This window comes from Nycticebus coucang, chromosome 10, assembly GCF_027406575.1.
Source record: "Nycticebus coucang isolate mNycCou1 chromosome 10, mNycCou1.pri, whole genome shotgun sequence".
Classification (NCBI taxonomy): Eukaryota; Metazoa; Chordata; class Mammalia; order Primates; family Lorisidae; genus Nycticebus; species Nycticebus coucang.
The window spans coordinates 29,577,850-29,596,308 of NC_069789.1; the positions used below are offsets into that span (position 1 = coordinate 29,577,850).

The following is an 18,459-nucleotide window of genomic DNA, read 5'->3' on the forward strand; positions in this document are numbered from 1 at the left end:
TGGATTCCTTGAGTTCAGGAGTTTGAGACCATCCTAAGCAAGAGTGCGACCTTATCTCTACTAAAAATAGAAAAACTAACGGCATATGATGGGCGCCTATAGTCCCAGCTACTTGAGAGTCTGAGGGAAGAGAATTGCTTGAGTCTAGGAGTTTGAGGTTGCTGTGAGCTATGACACTGCAGCACTCTACCCAGGGTAACAGAGTGAGATTTTGTCTCAAAAAAAAAAAAAAAAAAATCCAGGGTGGCGCCTGTGGCTCAAGGAGTAGGGCGCTGGTCCCATATGCCAGAGGTGGCAGGTTCAAACCTAGCCCCGGCCAAAAAAAAGAAAAAAAAATCTTTTTTAAAGAATTAATGTCTAGAAGTTTTCAAATTTGTCTTTTTCTTTTTATGGAGACAGGAGTCTTACTATGTTGCCCTCAGTAGAGTACCATGGTGTCACAGCTCACAGAAACCTCAAATTCTTGGGCTCAGCAATTCTCTTGCCTCAGCCTCCCAAGTAGCTGGGACTATAGGTGCCCGCCACAATGCCCGGCTATTTTTTTTGTTGTTGCAATTGTTTAGCTTGCCGGCTGGGTTTGAACTGGCCATCCTCAGTGTATGTGGCTGGCGCCATAATCACTGTGCTATGGGTGCCAAGCCAAATTTATCTTATCAATAAACCACCCCGCCTTTTTTTTTTGTAGAGACAGAGTCTCAGTTTATCGCCCTCGGTAGAGTGCCGTGGCATCATAGCTCACAGGAACCTCCAGCTTTTGGGCTTAAGTGATTCTCTTGCCTCAGCCTCCCGAGTAGCTGGGACTACAGGCGCCCGCCACAGTGCCTGGCTATTTTTTTGTTGCAGTTTGGCTGGTCCGAACCCGCCACCCTCAGTATATGAGGCCAGCACCCTACCCACTGAGCCACAGGCGCCACCCTCAATAAGCCCTTTTAAAGGTAGAATCTTACATGTAACTCCAATATACAAAGAGATAACAGTGATATTTTATTTATTTATTTTTTATTGAGACAGAGTCTCACTTTGTTGCCCTCAGTAAAGTGCTGCTCACAGCAACCTCAAACTCTTGGGCTTAAACGATTCTTACTGCCTCAGCCTCCCAAGGCCTCTGCCACAACACCCAGCTAGTTCATTGTTTTTAGCAGGCTGGGGCTGGGTTTGAACCCACTGAGCTACAGGTGCTGCCCAACAGTGATATTTTATTCAAATAAATTTATTTTCTTTCTTTCTTTCTTTCTTTTTTTTTTTTTGAGACAGCCTCAAGCTGTCACCCCGGGTAGACTGCCGTGGCATCACAGCTCACAGCAATCTCCAACTCCTGGGCTCAAGCGATTCTCCTGCCTCAGCCTCCGAAGTATCTGGGACTACAGGCGCCCGCCACAATGCCCAGCTATTTTTTGGTTGCAGCCATCATTGTTGTTTGGTGGGCCCAGGCTGGATTTGAACCTGCCAGCTCAGGTGTATGTGTCTGGTGCCTTAGCCACTTGAGCCACAGGCAACAAGCCAATAAATTTATTTTCTAAGTCAAAGCCCTGATATTTACTGATGGTAAGTTAATTAGTGAGTACACGGAGGTCCGATGAAGATATAACTGGAACCTGGTGCCACAGCAGCCTGTGTAACAGCCTTGTCCTCCTGAAATGCAACACTCACAGTCAGTCGGCTGCCACCATGCAGGACCTGGCCCAGAAAGTGACAGATCTATCTACTTCCCAGGAACTGGGTAGGCATTTCCCTTTCCCATACGTACCTGTGCCTACTCAGGATTTCCAGACAGTTCTAGGACCACCCCTTAAGTATACTACAGTAACTGGAGGAGAGGAAGGGCATCTCTGGGACCCGATCTGCCTAGACACTCATTTAGGGTGACCTACGGGGATGAATTTAAAACAAGAGCACTTAACTTTTTCTCTGATTTTTCAAACTGAAGTCAATCCTTACCTCTCACCTTATTTCTCTCTGTCCCTTTTCTCTGGTCCCATCCACTCAAGCTGTTGCAAACCTTCAGCAACCTTCAGAGAAAGTATATATCCTTGTGTTTCTGTGTTTTCGAGATGCTGGCTCTGGACAGAGGCTTCTTTTGCTCGCCTGGTCTAAGAGCAGCACAGATCAGGAGGAATGACCAAGCTGAGAGCAATGCAGGAATCATCTACAGAAAAAATGGGCCAGAGATGTATAAAACAAGCTATACACCTCCCAGCCTTTGTTTGATAACACAATTGTAAAGCAATGGTTTACAAAGAATGCTCAAACTCCTCCAGCAGAGAACAGCAAAGGACTAGGTTGTGAAAAAAACAAACACAAAAAGAGCAAATGATTAGGTTGTCAGTTGAGAGACAAGTTACAATGTTATGGGACAATCAACAAGTCTACAAATGATTTATTCATGACTTGTAGAGTGAAAACTGAGAGTTCAAGAATCAGAAAGAACAGAGCCAAGTCAGATGATTGGCTGACTGATTCAGATGATCAGTGAGGGGGCGGGATAAGGGGGATCTTCCTAGGCTGTTAGTGATCTGTTACCAGCCCCCTCTCTGCCCAAGGACTGAGCAGTCTCATCTGCCCACTGACTTCTGCTCCCATTTGTTAGTGCACAGCACTCTCTGCTGGCCAGAAATAGGTAGTATTTTTGAGGGCCGGTGGTGAACAACTGATCAACAGAATTGCCATTCATGCTTACAGTTTGCTTTCCAATTTTTTTTTTTTATTAAACCATAGCTGTGTACATTAGTATGATCATGGGGCACCATACACTTGGTTCATATACCGTTTGACACATTTTCATCACATTAGTTAACATAGCTTTTGTAGCATTTTCTTAGTTACTTTGCTAAGACCTTTACATCCCACATTTACTAGGATTCACATATACCCTTGTAAGATGCACCGCAGGTGTAATCCCATTAGTCCCCCTTCTTCCGCCTCCCTCCCTCCTCCCTCCCCTCCCTTTCCCCTTTCTCCCTATTCTTAGGTTATAACTGGGATATAGCTTTCATGTGAAGGTCCTACATTAGTTTCATAATAAGGGTGAGTACATTGGGTACTTTTTCTTCCATTCTTGAGACACTTTACTAAGAAGAATATGTTCCAGCTCCATCCATGTAAACATGAAAGAGGTAAAGTCTCCATCTTTCTTTAAGACTGCATAATATTCCATGGTGTACATGTACCACAATTTATTGATCCATTCGTGGATCGATGAGCACTTGGGCTTTTTCCATGACTTAGCAATTATGAATAGGGCTGCAATAAATATTCTGATACAAATATCTTTGTTATGGTGTGATTTTTGGTCTTCTGGGTATATGCCCAGTAGGGGGATTACAGGATTGAATGGCAGATCTATTTTTAGATCTTTAAGTGTTCTCCATATCTCTTTTCAAAAGGAATGTATTAATTTGCATTCCCACCAGCAGTGCAAAAGTGTTCCCTTTTCTCCACATCCACGCCAACATCTCTGGTCTTGGGATTTTGTGATATAGACTAGTCTCACTGGAGTTAGATGATATCTCAAAGTAGTTTTTATTTGCATTTCTCTGATGATTAAAGATGATGAGCATTTTTTCATATGTCTGAAGGCCGTGCGCCTTTCTTCTTCAGAGAAGTTTCTCTTCAAGTCCCTTGCCCAGCCTGCAATGGGATCCCTTGTTCTTTTCTTGCTAATGCGTTTGAGTTCTCTGTGGATTCTGGTTATTAAACCCTTGTCGGAGACATAACCTGCAAATATCTTCTCCCATTCTGAAGGCTGTTTGCTTGCTTTACTTACTGTGTTCTTGGCTGTGCAGAAGCTTTTTAGTTTGATCAAGTCCCAATAGTGCATTTTTGAAGCAGCTTCAATTGCCCGGGGGGTCTTTCTCATAAAAAACTCGCCCAACCCAATTTCTTCAAGGGTTTTCCCTACACTCTCTTCTAGTATTTTTATAGTTTCATGTCTTAGGTTTAAATCTTTAATCCAGTGAGAGTCTATCTTGGTTAATGGTGAGAGGTGTGGGTCCAGTTTCAGTCTTCTACAGGTTGCCAGCCAGTTCACCCAGCACCATTTGTTAAATAGGGAATCTTTACCCCACTGAATGTTTTTAATTGGCTTGTCAAAGATTAAATACCAGTAAGTAGCTGGATTCATCTCTTGGTTCTCTATTCTGTTCTTTTAATTGGCTTGTCAAAGATTAAATACCAGTAAGTAGCTGGATTCATCTCTTGGTTCTCTATTCTGTTCATCTCTTGGTTCTCTATTCTATTCATCTACTTCTCTGTTTTTGTGCCAGTACCATGCTGTTTTGATCACTATCGATTTGTAGTATAGTCTGAGGTCTGGTAGCGTGATTCCGCCTGCTTTGTTTTTATTTTTGAGTAATGTCTTGGCTATTCGAGGTTTTTTCTGATTCCATATAAAACAAAGAATTATTTTTTCAAGATCTTTAAAGTATGACAGTGGAGCTTTAATGGGGATTGCATTGAAATTATATATTGCTTTGGGTAGTATGGACATTTTAACAATGTTGATTCTTCCCAACTATGAGCATGGTATATTTTTCCATTTGTTAACATTCTCAGCTATCTCTTTTCTTAGAGTTTCATATTTCTCTTTATAGAGATCTTTCACGTCCTTTGTTAGATAAACTCCCAAGTATTTCATCTTCTTTGGCACTACTGTGAATGGGATAGAGTCCTTAATTGTTTTTTCAACTTGACTATTGTTGGTATATATAAAGGCTACCGATTTATGAATGTTGATTTTGTAACCTGAGACACTGCTGTATTCCTTAATCACTTCTAAGAGTTTTGTAGTAGAGTCCCTAGTATTTTCCAGATATACAATCATATCATCTGCGAAGAGTGAAAGTTTGATCTCTTCTGACCCTATGTGGATACCCTTGATCGCCTTTTCTTCCCTAATTGCGGTGGCTAAAACTTCCATTACAATGTTAAAGAGCAATGGAGACAATGGGCAGCCTTGTCTGGTTCCAGATCTAAGTGGAAATGATTCCAATTTAACTCCATTCAATATGATATTGTCTGTGGGTTTGCTGTAGATGGCCTCTATCAGTTTAAGAAATGTCCCTTCTATACCAATTTTCTTAAGTGTTCTAATCATGAATGGATGTTGGATGTTATCAAAAGCTTTTTCTGCATCGATTGAGAGAATCATATGATCTTTGTTTTTTAATTTGTTTATGTGCTGGATTACATTTATAGATTTACGTATATTGAACCAGCCTTGAGACCCTGGGATAAAACCGACTTGGTCATGATATATGATTTGTTTGATATGTTGCTGGATTCTGTTTGTTAGAATCTTGTTGAATATTTTTGCATCTATATTCATTAGTGATATTGGTCTATAATTTTCTTTTCTTGTTGGGTCTTTTCCTGGTTTGGGGATCAGGGTGATGTTTGCTTCATAGAATGTGTTGGGTAGTCTTCCTTCTTTTTCTACCTTTTGGAACAGGTTGAGTAGTATGGGTACTAATTCCTCTTGCTTTCCAATTTTATTTAGGCAAAACAGTAACTTCCGGGCCAGGTGGTTCATGCCTGTAATCCTAGCAGTCTGGGAGGCCAAGGCGGGTGGGTTGCTTGAGTTTAGGAATTCCAGACCACCCTGAGCAAGAATGAGACCTGTCTCTACTAAAAATAGAAAATTTTAAAAAAGAAAAAAGAAAAAGAAAATTAGCCAGGCATTTTTCTACTGTAGTCCCAGCTACTTGGGAGGCTGAGGGAAAAGGATTGCTTTTCCTGAGGGAAAAGGAGCCCAGGAGTTTGAGGTTACTGTGAACTAGGCTGACATCACAGCACTTTAGCTTGGGTGAAACTTGGTCTCAAAAAGAAAAGAAAAGAAAAGGCTAGGCGCCTGTGGCTCAAGTGGCTAAGGTGCCAGCCACATACACCTGAGCTGGTAGGTTCGAATCCAGCCCAGGCCACCAAACAATGATGGCTGCATCCAAAAAAAAAAAAATAGCCAGGTGCTGTGGTGGGCGCCTGTAGTCCCAGCTACTTGGGAGGCCGAGGCAGGAGAATTGCTTGAGCCCAGGAGTTGGAGGTTGCTGTGAGCTGTGATGTCATGGCACTCTACCCAGGGTGACCGCTTGAGGCTCTGTCTCAAAAAAAAAAAAAAATAGTAACTTTCAGTCATTTTACTCAATAACCTCCAAAGGCACCCATGTACTTATGTCTACAAGCAAATGTTTCAAAGTAGGCATATACACCCCTGGGGATATACTATGTGATCCACTGAGGAAGGATGAATATATTTGGAATCCTATTTGTGGTTTTATAAAATACATATGTTGTGCCCCAGTATGGAATTCCCCACATAAATCACCTGGAGACCAAGTCTGATGCAAAAGCAAGAGGTTGTTTATTTACAAGCTCAAGCCTGGGCTTCCTGGTCCTGGCACAGCAGGAGAGCAGAGAAACCCCAATCTCGAAAAGGAGGGAGGTTTTTAAGGGGATAGAAAGGAAATAAAAGGAGGAGGTGAGGTGAGCCGCTGGGGCGAGTTGATAGTGGGGTCTAGGGGACTGAGCACTTGTGCTTGGCTGTCTGGGAGAGTGTTGTTATCGCTCGGAGCAGATGTTGTGCAAGGGTGCAGATCATGGGGCAAGGGGGGGCGGGGGGGAGGGAGCAGTTTGCCTAACACCTTTGGTATGCAGCTGCAAAATGAAGGCTGAGGGACAAGATGAAGTTAGTTTTAACAAAATGGAGTTAAATTGGTCCTTACATTCCCCCCTTTTCTTGTGCCTAGAAGATCCAATCATGGGTCTTCAGTGTGTTTTACGAGCCCTAGCTCTATGCCATTGCTGGTGCATTCAGTGCTGAAGGGGGTATACTATGCCTGTAAGACCATTAATTGAACAGTATTAATTCTAGCTCGGATGAAAGCCAGTAATTTATTAATTATGCAGGGGCCGAAAGTTAATAGCAGTAATAGGATTACAAGTGGGCCTGCTACGGTTGAAATTAAAGTTGTGAGCCAGGGTGACTTGCTGAACAAAGATTCATACCAGCTCTGAGACTGTTCCTGCTCCAGTTTTCTTTTGCAGAGACCTTCTCTCACTAACTCCATGGACTGTTTGATTACTCCTGAGTGGTCAGTATAAAAACAGCATTATTCTCCTAGGGCTACGCATAGTCCACCTTGCTGAAGGAACAGTAAGTCTAGTCCCCGCCTATTTTGGAGTACTACTTCAGAGAGGGAAGTTAGGGCCTCTTGAAGGTGGGAAATGGAGTTTTCTATTCTTTCTATGTCTAAGTCTATTGCAGCGTGCACAGCTCCATAGTTCTTGTCTTGTAGGACTAAGGAGGAGATTCCTGTGCCTGCTCCTGCTATATTTAGTTCCATGAGCATGGCTAGAGTTATTGCTGTGACTGGTTCTCTCTTGGTTCTTGAAGTGCCTGCAGCTGACACGTATGCCTGATATAAGTCCTCTTCTGAGTGATAGACCAGCTTGGGGATTAGCTGCACTAAGACACAAAAGCCCTGGTTGGGTGGCGCCTGTGGGTCAGTGAGTAGGGCGCCGGCCCCATATACCGAGGGTGGCGGGTTCAAACCCAGCCCCGGCCAAACTGCAACAAGAAAACAGCAGGGCGTTGTGGTGGGCGCCTGTAGTCCCAGCTGCTTGGGAGGTTGAGGCAGGAGAATCGCGGAAGCCCAAAGGCTGGAGGTTGCTGTGAGTCCTGTGACATCATGGCATTCTACCGAGGGCAGTAAAGTGAGACTCTGTTTCTACAAAAAAAAAAAAATCCCCGGTTTAAATCAAGGACTGCCCCATGTAGACATGGGGTGAGCCCTGTTGAGCAAGCCCACCAGGAATTGTTGGTGGGAATTATATATCCAGTCCTATTCCAGGTGAGAGTTTGATTACATAGATGCTGGTATTGGGGGGTGTCTGACCTATACAGGCCCCGTGTCCTATAATGGACTGTAGGGTGACTTGGGGCTTAGAATGTTGCCAATGGCAGTCACTAGCCTGGGAGCTGATCTGAGGTTTGCTTATTAGGGCAATTCCCTCATAGTATGGGGGTCTGGCTTCTACACATAACCAACAGGACTCAGTAAGGTCTGGTCTGGAAGTATTTAAGACCTGGCATGTCGGGCGGCGCCTGTGGCACAGTAAGCAGGGCGCCGGCCCCATATACCGAGGGTGGCAGTTCAAACCCAGCCCCGGCCAAACTGCAACAAAAAATAGCCGGGCATGGTGGCGGGCGCCTGTAGTCCCAGCTACTCGGGAGGCTGAGGCAAGAGAATCGCTGTGAGCTGTGTGATGCCATGGCACTCTACCGAGGGCATTAAAGTGAAACTCTGTCTCTACAAAAAAAAAAAAAAAGACCTGGCATGTAGCAATGACTAATTTCCAAAGTGGATCAGGATCTGTGGTGGGCACAGGTGTGGGGTTTAGAGTCAGACTTTGGGTACCGAATGCTTGGTCCGGGGAGTTAGGGGAGTCACAGAGCTTAGGGGTGACTACAGTGGGAGGCTTAAGCACTATATTAGGGCCCACTGCAGCAGGCTTATTATTAACAGGGGTGTATAAGATTTTGAGTTGGAAAACATCCCCCGGGTCTGTGCTGTGAGTGTTGTACAGTCTCACGCCCCACCATTAGATAAAGTTCCCAATCTAGCATTCGCTTTCCTTTTTCCGTAAAGGTGATACTGACTGTGTCAGGTTTGGGGCCTCCTGCACAGGAATGCCCTCTCCAAACACCCTTCCTCTTTACTTGGATCAAGTCTCCTTGTCTCGGGGGGTTCCACCATAACTGCCCGGTGGAAACACAGTTCCATGAGTTACAGAAATATGAACTTGTTCCTCCACACTTATTAGGAAGGTGACCGGGGCAGATGTAAAAGTACCTGGTTAGAGTATTTCTGGACCAATATGACTGCCACCCTGAGGGGCAGGGTCTAATCCCTACCAGATTATGTAGGTCGACTAAGATCTCTGGGAACCAAGTACCCTTAGGGTGAACTCCAGAGGTCTGGTTGAGCACCGTCCCTGTGCTAGCATCAGTGACTAGCCACATTATCATAACAGGGCGATGAGGGTTAGCGGTGACGGGTATAATCAGCAAGGCAGAGTAAGTCACTAAGTGGTACACATACGGTGGCATCAGGGATCTTGGCATTTCTGCAGTTTGAGCTTCAGTGGGTTATCAGAGTCCCGTCAGAGTCTCCACTGGGGAGTGGAGTCTTCTTTGATGGTGAACGGGTCAGCTAGGTGAGCGTGTGTGTGATGTATCCAGGAGGTGATGCTGTCAACCTTGAGTGTGGTGGGAGTAATGAGGACCACAGTGTATGAGCCCTTCCACCGGGGCTCCAGTGTTTCTGGTCGGTGACGTTTCACGTACACCCAGTCTCCAGGCTTCAGGCCAGAAAGCGTGTGGTTCAGGGACAGGTCCTGAGCTGCAGAGGGCTGTAAGTTTCTTCCAATCAGCTCGTTGTGCCTTTTGATAGAAATGTAAAGTTACTGCATAATCTTTCCAAGCTTTAAGATCCAGGCCCTTTGAAGTGAGGGCATTGTAATGCAACTTAGGGACCATAGGGTGTTGCCTTCCAAAGAGAATTTCATAAGGAGTTTTTCCTAAAAGGTAGGGTGAGTTTCGCACCCTGTACAGGGCAAAGGGGAGGAGAGACACCCGGTCACTGCCAGTCTCCATGATTAATTTAGTCAGGGTCTGTTTTAGAGTGCGGTTCATCTGCTCTACCTGCCCTGAACTTTGGGGTTGATAGGCACAATGCAATTTCCAATTAGTCCCCAAGGCTTCCGCTAGACTCTGCACTACCTGAGAAGTAAAGGCTGAGCTATTATCTGATCTTATCTGGTTAGGAATTCCATGCCTAGGCATTATATCTTCTAGTATTTTCTTTGCTACTATGTGCGCAGTCTCATTTCTGGTCGGAAATGCTTCTACTCATCCTGAGAATGTATCTATGAAAACAAGGAGATATTTATATCCATATTTACCTGGCTTAACTTCAGTAAAGTCCACTTCCCAGTACGTACCTGGCTCTGTCCCACGCTCTCTGGACCCTGGATTGAGGGAGCTAGATACACTGTTAGTCACAATACATACTTTGCATGAAGCTACGACTTCGTCAATTTTAGTATTCTGGTTTTGTATTTTGATTTTGGCGTGGCACAACAAGTCTTTCATTTTGCATGACCCTAGGTGGGTGGATAAATGGATTCTATGGAGGATTTCCTGTCCTAGTTTTGCTGGCACAAGCGCTTTGCCATCACAGGTGACGTATCATCCGTTGTACTTCTCGGGGGAGTGGGCTAGTGGGATCTGCTTTATCCATTTTAGGTCCTCCGAAGTATACTCTGGGGATTGTGGAAGTGTTGGGGTCCAGGGTCTGGCAATGTAGTAATAGGAAGCTCTTGGATAGCCGAAGTGGCTATAGTCCTGGTGACCTGGTCGGCCCGCCGGTTGCCTCTGGCTACAGGGGAGTCACCCCACTGATGGCCAGGGCAATGAATGATGGCTAGTTTCTGGGGAAGCCATAAGGCTTTTAGGAGGTCGAGTATTTCATTTTTATTTTTGATAGTCTTTCCCTCTGCCATAAGGAGTCCTCTCTCCTGGTAAATTGCCCCATGTATGTGGGCAGTGGCGAAGGCATATCAGCTATCGGTATAGATGTTAAGTCTTAGGCCTTTCCCCAGGGTCATGGCTTGTGTTAGAGCTATGAGCTCAGCCTTTTGAGCTAACTTCCAGCTGGGAGGGGCTCTGCCCATACAGTCTCGGTCTCAGACACCACTACCACTCCCACGTACTTGCATCCATCTTGTATGAAGCTGCTCCCATCTGTGTACCCAGGTGGCCTCCACGTCAGAGAGGGGCTGGTCTGTAAGGTCCTGGCGTACCTGTGAACCTGGGCTAGGATGTCAATACAGTCATGGAGGGGGGCGTTTAGGTCTGGATTAGGCAGTAGGGTTGCCGGATTGAGAGAGGTCTTTGGTAGGAATTGGATTCGTGGAGGGTTCAGCAGAAGGCCCTGGTAGTGGGCGAGTTGGGCATTGCTAACCCACCGATCTGGTGGCTGTTTGAGGACTCCCTCAACTGCGTGAGGGGTTGTGATTAACAGTTCTTGCCCTAAAGTTAATTTATCTGTGTCTTTAACCAGCAATGCAGTAGCTGCAAGGACGCGTAGGCATGGGGGCCAGCCTGCAGCTACAGGGTCTAGTTTCTTTGACAGGTAGGCGACTGGCCGGGTCCAGGGACCAAGCGATTGAGCAAGCACCCCTTTTGCTATGCCTTTGTGCTCATCTACATACAGATGAAAGGGCTTGGTAATATCTGGGAGTCCTAGGGCCGGGGCCTAAAGCAAGGCTCATTTCAGGGCCTGGAAGGCTCTTTCTTGTTCTGCGCTCCACTGGAAAGGCAGGCTGTCCCGGGTGGCCTGATAGAGGGGCTTTGCTATCTCTGTGAACCCCAGAATCCACAGACGGCAGAACCCGGCTGACCCAAGGAACTCCTGCACCCCTCACTGTGTGGTGGGGTGGGGGCCCAGATTTTCAGAACTGTTTCTTTTCTTGCCTGGGACAGCCACCGCTGCCCATCCTTAAGGATGTACCCAAGATAACTCACAGTTTGCTGACAAATCTGAGTCTTCTTGGCAGAGGCCCAGTACCCCAGAGCTCCTAATGCAGTCAACAAGTCCCGGGTGCCTTGGTGGCATTCTGCTTCTGTCTCTGCTGCGATCAGAATGTCATCTACATACTGTAAAAGAGTCAGGTGAGGGTGCTGCTGCTGGTACTCACTCAGGTCCTCGTGTAGGGCTTCATCAAAGATGGTGGGGGAGTTCTTAAACCCTTGCGGCATCCGGGTCCAGGTAAGTTGACCATGGATCCCTTGCTCTTCATCGTTCCACTCAAAGGTGAACATTGCCTGGCTCTGGGGGGCCAGTGGGTGGCTGAAGAAGGCATCTTTTAAGTCAAGAACAGTGTACCATACTCGATCAGGGGTGAGAGCACTTAATAGTGTATAAGGGTTTGGGATGGTGGGGTGGGTGTCTAGTACCCACCTGTTGACTTCTCGTAGGTCCTGGACTGGTCTATGTCATTAGTCAGTGGCTTCTTTAAAGGCAACAGAGGAGTATTCCATGCAGATTGACAGGGCGCTAGTATCCTGGTCTTAAAAAGCCTCTGGATGTGAGGCATGATGTCCCACTGGACCTCTTGAGACATGGGATACTGTCATACGCGTATGGATTCAGCCATTGGCTTGAGCTCTATGATGACTGGTTGTCAGTGGGCAGCTAGCCCCACTCCTCCAGTCTCAGCCCAGGTAAGTGGGTAGGTTTTCAGCCATACAGTGACATCTATCTGCTGATGGCCCTCAGGCTGTTTCTGGTGCAGTCTGTACTCATCTTCAAGTTGTAGGGTGAGTATTTGTATGGGACTCCCATACTGGTCTGTGACACGGGGTCCTTCGTCTTTGAAAATGATATGAGCCCCAGGGCAGCGCCTGTGGTCCAGTGAGTAGGGCGCCGGCCCCATATACCAAGGGTGGTGGGTTCAAACCCAGCCCCAGCCAAACTGCAACATAAAATAGCTGGGCGTTGTGGCGGGCGCCTGTAGTCCCAGCTACTTGGGAGGCTGAGGCAAGAGAATCGCCTAAGCCCAGAAGCTGGAGGTTGCTGTGAGCTGTGTGACGCCATAGCACTCTACTGAGGGTGATAAAGTGAGACTCTGTCTCAAAAAAAAAAAAAAAAGAAAATAATATGAGCCCCTACCTTAGTTAGGAGGTCTCGCCCAAGAAGAGGGTAGGGGCAGTCTGGGATAACCATGAATATGTGGGATACCTGGCCCACACCTAAATCCATGGTTCTTCAGGTAGTCCATGAATATTGTTTGATGCCCGTGGCCCCCTGGACCTATGATTTCCTGGCATCCATAGGGCCATGGTCCTGTGTCAGCACTGAATGCTGGGCTCCGGTATCTATCAGGAAATTAATTGGGGTCCCCTCCACTCTGAGAGTTACCCGGGGCTTGGGGAGGGGAGGTGAGCCCTGACCCCCCTACCCTTTGAGCCCGCTAGTCCTAAGACTGGCACTGAGGTGGGGCCTGAAGGTCTGGGAGGTGGTTTCTTGGGGCACTCCTGGGCCCAGTGTCCATGTTCCTTACAATAGGTGCACTGGTCCTTCTGGAGGTGGAGCCTTTCCCTGCCTGGGGAGCCCTCCTTACCTCCTGCCGCCAGTCAGTGCAGCTGCCTGTTTCTTTCATCCAAGGTCATGGCCATGGAGGCCAGGAGGATCCTGGCTAATTCCTGGGTCTGTCTTTTAGCCGCCTTCGTTTGCTTTTCTTCGGGGGTCTCACAGTTGTTGTAGACTCTTTCAGCAACTGTTAGGAGGTACTGCAAAGACTTCTCGCCCAGTCTATCTATTCTCTGCAGCTTGCACTTAATGTCTGGAGCTGACTGATTAACAAAGAACATGACAACTGCTGCTCTGTTCTCCTCAGCTTCAGGGTCTAGGGGTGTGTGCATGCGGAATGCCTCTACAATTCTTTCTAAGAAAGCTGCAGGGGTTCTGTCTTTTCCTGCTGTACATTTCCTACCTTGGCCAAATTAGTCGGCTTTCTAGCCGCTTTACGGAGACCCCTCGTTAGAGTCTGGCGGTAGACTTGGAGTCTTACTGACCTGTTCCCGTATTAAAGTCCCAACTGGGGCCAGTAAGAGGAAAAGCAGCATCAATGAGAGCCTGGTTGGTGGTGGGGCTTCCATCTGCATCCTCGGCAGCCTTCCTGGCCTCAGCCAAGATGCGGTTCCATTCCTCAGTGGTGAAAAGGACCTGTAACAGTTGGTGACAATCATCCCAGGTAGGCTGGTGGGTAAAAAGAATTGAATCTAAGAGGTCAATCAAGGCAGTAGGTTTTTCGGAGAACTTAGGGTTCTGCATTTTCCAGTTATAGAGATCATTTCTGGCAAAGGGCCAATAGTGGTATGGCTGATTTGGGGGGTTCACTCCATCAGGGGGGCCCCCCGTGTGGAGAGGCAACATTGTGGAGTCTGCTGTCAGATTGCGCAGGGCTCTACGGTGGGTGTGAGGTGGGCTCCGGTGGCTACCTTCTGGACCTGGGGCTGGAGTGGCCTCGCTGCCTGGCAGACTCTGAGGAACAGGTGCCTCCCGAGGTGAGGGTTGATAGGGATGGGGGAAGAGCACTTCTGGATCAGTTCCTTCTTGGAGGACCAGGGAAGGGGAGTGGGTTCAGGGGACTTCTTTTTCTCCTTCAAGGCTAGGAGTTTGGCTACTTCCTTGCCTGATGGAGGAAGGAGGGGTTTTAACCACGATGGCGGGTCCTCCACGAGGTCCTGCCAAGCAGTTATATATGGAATCTGGTCCAGGTCCTGTCCTAGATCAATAGACTATATCTTTGACCTAAAAGATAATGGGGAGATGAAAAGTGCCCTCTGGTGGCCATCTGACGTGGTACGCTGGCCATTCATTCCTGCAAAAAAATACAAATTTACCTCTGGACACATTAAAGCCGTACTCTTGGGCTTCGTCTTTGAAGTCCTGGAAATGAGTCAAAGTTAGGGAGGGGGGGGGTCGTCTGCATCTGTCCCATGTCACCCTCCAAATATAATAAAACACAGACAAAACAAATAATACCCAAGATTCCTCCAGAAGACAGAAGCCTACCCTTGTGGGTTCTCAGGCAAAACTGAAAGTGAGACGACGGTGTAACCCCGTCTGGCGGTCGTGCCCCACCTTGTCTCTCAACTAGAAGGATTGCCTCTCCATGGTCTTCTTGACCAGGGACTGGGGAATCCACGTCCCAGTTCCCCATCCATGGGGCGTCCTGTCTTCTATGCTGCCGGGGATTACACGTCCCGACTACCAATGGAACCAATGGAACAGGACAAGACACGTCCCAACTACCACGGAACCAACACGGAACAGGACAAGACAAATGCCAGCACACACACACTCACCTCTGGAGCAGGTACTTGGTGATTTTGGGGGGTTATCCCGGACGAGCCCCCAAATGTTGTGCCCAAGTCATGGGATTCCCCACATAAATCACCCAGGGACCAAGTCCAATGCAAAAGCAAGAGGTTGTTTATTTACAAGCCTGAGCCCGGGCTTCCTGGTCCTGGCACAGCAGGAGAGCAGAGAAGCCCCAATCTCGAAAAGGAGGGAGGTTTTAAGGGTACAGAAAGGAAAATAAAAGGGAGGGGGTGAGGCGAGCTGCTGGGGTGAGTTGATAGGGGGGTCTAGGGGACTGAGCACTTGTCCTTGGCTGTGTGGGAGAGTGCTGTTATTGCTCAGAGCAGACATTGTGCAAGGGCACGGATCATGGGGCAAGGGCAGGGGGCGGGGAAGGGAGCAGGTTGCCTAACTCCTTTGGTATGCAGCTGCAAAATGAAGACTGAGGGACAAGATGAAGTTAGTTTTAACAAAATGGAGTTAACTTGGTCCTTACACATATTAGTACACTAACACATCATTCCTTCAACAAATACTTGTATATCACCTGCTATGTACCAGGCCCTAACAAAACAGACCAAACCCTCTAACATGATAGAGCTTATTCTCTTCTATGAGGGGCAACAGACATTTAGTAATTAAAAGAAGTAGTGTGATAATTGGTAATAAGTACTGTGAAAAAAAGATAGGGGTATGTACAGGGTAAGGGATTGTTGCTTTTTTTTTTCTTTTTTTGAGACAGAGTCTCAAGCTATCCCCTGGGTAGAGTGCTGTAGCATCATAGCTCACAGCAACCTTCAACTCTTGGGCTCAAGCAAGTCTCTTGCCTCAGTTTTTCTATTTTTAGTGGAGACGGGGATCTCACTTTTTGCTCAGGCTGGTCTTGAACCTGAGAGCTCAAGCTACCACCTGCCTCAGCTCCCAGAGTGCTAGATTGCAGGCGTGAGTACCGCACCTGGTCCACACTATTTTCATTGAGCATTTGTCTACATTTCTCATTCCTTACTACTTTTTTACTTCAAGGTGCTTTAGGGCTGGGCACGGTAACCCTAGCACTTTGGGAGGCCAAGGTGGGTTGATTGTCTGAATTCACAGGTTCGAGACCAGCCAGAGCCAGAGCCAGAGCGAGACCTCATTTCTAGAAAATAGCTGGGCATTGTGGCGGGCACCTGTACTCCCAGCTACTCAGGAAGCTGAGGCAAGGCAATCGCTTGGGCCCAAGAGTTGGAGGTTGCTGTGAGCTATGATGCTACAGCACTCTACAGGGGGGGGGAAGATGCTTTAGTTTTAAATAGCCTATTTAGCACGCCATGAAAACTTCAGCCATACCTCACAGTTCAATCTGTAAAAGCAAACAGATACCAAAAAAAAAAAAAAAAAAAAGCTAACAGATACCACAAGCAGTTTGCCAGGAGAGGTCACCTAGCTCTGAACCAGCAAGATGGTGATGCCACGGCACTCTGCCCAGGGAGACTCACAGAGCACACAGCTCTTGCATGTTTCTACGCCTGTGCCATGTAGTGAGTTCCTGAAGGAGACACTTGCACCTTGCATGTGTCTATACCTGACTATCATCAAGTTTCATCTTATATACATTCCATTTGGTCACCAGAGTGGCTAAGGAAAGCAGGGAGTGTGCTGAAAGCCCCAAGTTTCCTCTGCCTGATGCAGTCTTTTTTTTTGAGACAGAGTCTTATTATGTTGCCCTCCGTAGAGTGCCATGGCGTCACAGCTCACAGCAACTTCAGATTCTTGGGCTTAAGTGATTCACTTGCCTCAGCCTCCCAAGTAGCTGGGACTGCAGGTGCCTGCCACAATTCCCAGCTATTTTTTTGTTGCACTTGTCATTGTTGTTTAGTAGGCCTGGGTTGGTTTCAAACCCACCAGCTTTGGTGCATGTGGCCAGTGCCATAACCACAGTGCTACGGGTTGCCTTTTTTTTTTTTTTGAGACAGAGTCTTGCTCTGTCACCCTGGGTAGAGTGCCATTGTGTCATAACTCACAGTAACCTGAAACTCTCAGGCTCAAGCAATCCTCTTGCCTTAACCTCCCAAGTAGCTGGGATAGCAGGCATGCACCCAGCTAGCTTTTCTATTTTTAGTAGAGATGGAGTCTTGCTCTTGCTCAGGTTGGTCTTGAACACCTGAGCTCAAACAATCTACCTACTTCAGCCTCCCAAAGTGATAATTTTACAGGTGTGAGCCACTACCACTGGCTTCTTTGTAATTTTTAATGTGTCTACAAGATAATTTAAAATTACATATATGGCTCATGTTACATTTCTATCAAACAGTGGTGCTCTAGAGCAGTGATTTTCTTTCTTTTTTTTTTTTTTGAGACAGAGTCTCAAGCTGTTGCCCTGGGTAGAGTGCCATGGTGTCATAACTCAAAGCAACCTCCAATTCCTGGGCTCAAGTGGTCCTCTTGCCTCAATTTTTCTATTTTTAGTAGAGACGGGGTCTCGCTTTTTGCTCAGGCTGGGCTTGAACCTGAGAGCTCAGGCAGTCTACCCACCTCGGCCTCCCAGAGTGCTAGGATTACAGCCATGAGCCACTGTGCCTGGTTGAAAACTTTTAAAGATCATGAAACTAATTTATGGCTTTCATATGAAAGCTATAACCCAGTTATAACCTAAGAATATGGGGGAGAGGGAGGGGAGGGAGGGAGAGGATGGGTGGAGGGAGGGTGATTTGTGGGATTACAAGGGTACATGTGAAACTTAGTAAATGTAGAATATAAATATCTTAACACAATAAATAAGAAAATGCCAGGAAGGCTATGTTAATCAGTGTGATGAAAATATGTCAAATGGTCTATAAAACCAGTGTATGGTGCTCCATGACTGCATTAATGTACACAGCTATGATTTAATAATAATAAAAATAAATAAATAAGGGCGGCGCCTGTGGCTCAGTCAGTAAGGCATCGGCCCCATATACCGAGGGTGGCGGGTTCAAACCCAGCCCCGGCCAAACTGCAACCAAAAAATAGCCGGGCGTTGTGGCGGGCGCCTATAGTCCCAGCTACTCGGGAGGCTGAGGCAAGAGAATCGCTTAAGCCCAGGAGTTGGAGGTTGCTGTGAGCTGTGTGAGGCCACGGCAATCTACCGAGGGCTGTAAAGTGAGACTCTGCCTCTACAAAAAATAAATAAATAAATAAATAAATAACTTTTAAAGATCATTAATTATTTTTGAAAGAAGTTCAAAGCACACTGAGTATATTCTTTTTTTTTTACTCTTTCTTTTTGGATCAACATAATTCAGTGTGCCACAGAAGTTTATAGGTTCCAGAGTGCTGTGAGATTAAAAAAAGGCTGAAAAGCACTGCTCTAGAGTATCCTAACAGTTCCCATTTGTTGGGCCAGTACAATTTGCCAAGGCTAGTATTTTATTGAGTCTTAACAACTCTAAAGTAGATATGGTTCCATTTAATAGAAGACTAAGGAACTGATGCTCAGAAAGACATGGAACGTGTCTGAGGAAACACTATTAGAAAGTGAGAAAATGAGGGATTTTTAGACCCAGATTCCGAACTGTAA

At 46.6% G+C, this 18,459-nt stretch overlaps 1 long non-coding RNA gene across 2 annotated transcripts; it reads right to left on the reverse strand.

Moving 5' to 3' along the window:
* Positions 1-6,336: 6,336 nt before the first annotated feature.
* On the reverse strand, positions 6,337-15,440 carry LOC128595447 (uncharacterized). 2 transcript variants are annotated; one of them, XR_008382932.1, is made up of 3 exons: positions 14,927-15,440; positions 9,093-14,828; positions 6,337-7,718 (listed from the first exon to the last, which is right to left on the reverse strand). It is a non-coding gene; the product is annotated as an uncharacterized LOC128595447 (long non-coding RNA). The 2 variants fall into 2 exon arrangements; XR_008382933.1 differs by having other exon boundaries at positions 9,093-14,507; positions 14,703-15,439.
* Between the last annotated feature and the right edge of the window lie 3,019 nt (positions 15,441-18,459).